Consider the following 1,515-nt stretch of genomic DNA (forward strand, 5'->3'; position numbering starts at 1 on the left):
CTTTAAATCATACGGTAAAATGTGATTGGTTGCTGTTTTTCCTCAATCGGCCATACGAGAGAGCCAGAATGACTGCTAGCTCTCTGTTTGCTAGATGCTGGGCTGATCTGATCTGAGTGTCGTGAGCTATTGTAAGTTTTTTGCAACAGTTAGCAACGGACTGTTTGTATGATTATGGGACTATGTTATTTGGATTATCCCTTAACTGAAGACATTGATGACAGACTGTCTTATCTGTTTATGGCTTGGACTGTTTGATGGACTCTGATACCTCTATTTTCCACGAAAGGAAAGCCTATTTAAACTGCAGCGTCTCTGTATCAGGGGTGGGTTCCTACCGTCTTGCGGACCAGTTGGTCGGTGAACCTGGAAGCAATTAACTTCCGGGAACACCCCCTTCTAAGGTGCGGCTAGAAATGGCCACCCGCAAAGGAACCTCCCCAACTTGTTTGGTTGAGCACTGGGCGACTGACGGTAGTTTGCGCCGGCGGCTCAAAACTAGCACCAGTCGCCCCGTTTTCAGCAAAGCAAGCCCGGGGAGGTCCTTTGTGGGCGGCCAGTCCTAGCCGCTTGCGCCAGCACTGCAGCTGGGTGAAGCCCCAAAGCCCCGCTGCCACCAGAATATCTTATGCCACCACCTCCTCCTCCTCCAAACAGCTACTGCCAGATTGCCCGTCCGACACTGCGGCTGAGGTGAAGCTGCCAAAGCCTCCCGCCACCACACCCGCCCATGGCAGTGACACATCCCCCTCTGCTCGGAACACCTGAACGGGCACCGCGTTATTCCTCTCCCCTCCTCCTTTGCCGTGCTTTTGAGGAGCCATGAGGCTGCGGGAGCCAGTAAGAAGGCGGGCGGAGGTGGTGGGAAGCAGGAAAAAAGGCTCATGTCTCTCAAAAGCACGGTGGAGGAGGAGGCGACGGCGGCAGGGGTAACGCGGGGCCAGCTCAGGTGCTCCAAGCAGAGGGGGAGGCGTCACTGCCACAGGTGGGGGTGCTGGCAGGGAGCTTTGGCGGCTTCACCTCAGCCACAGCATCAGGCGGCAAATCTGGCAGTGATGTGGAGGAGGAGGAGGAGGCGGCAGCAGATATTCCGGTGGTGGCGGGGGCTTTGGGGCTTCACTTCAACCACAGCACTGGGCGCAAGCGGATAGGAATGGCCACCCACAAAGGGGCTTACCAAGTTTACCCACCTTCTCCAAGAAGCAACTACATTTCTCTCTTTCTTTATCCCCTACGTTCCTTCTTTTTCAGTTTGCACATGTTCCTGGGTGGTGTCTTTTTGCCCACTTCTACTTAAGGAGAAGTCCTCCCTAGGAAATGATGGCATCTGACATACTATCTCTTCTCAGTTGGTTAGTTGAAACCCACCACTGCTCTGTATGCTGGTTTGTGTGTTCTCCAACACAACTCTCACAACACTTCGCTGAACGTACTCGCTCTCCCAATGGAAAGCTTACCTAACAGGTTTTCATGAAAAAGTGCTGCAAAGCAAAAGCAAAAGCAAAAGCAAAAGCA

Source organism: Thamnophis elegans, chromosome Z, assembly GCF_009769535.1.
Source record: "Thamnophis elegans isolate rThaEle1 chromosome Z, rThaEle1.pri, whole genome shotgun sequence".
Taxonomy (NCBI): Eukaryota; Metazoa; Chordata; class Lepidosauria; order Squamata; family Colubridae; genus Thamnophis; species Thamnophis elegans.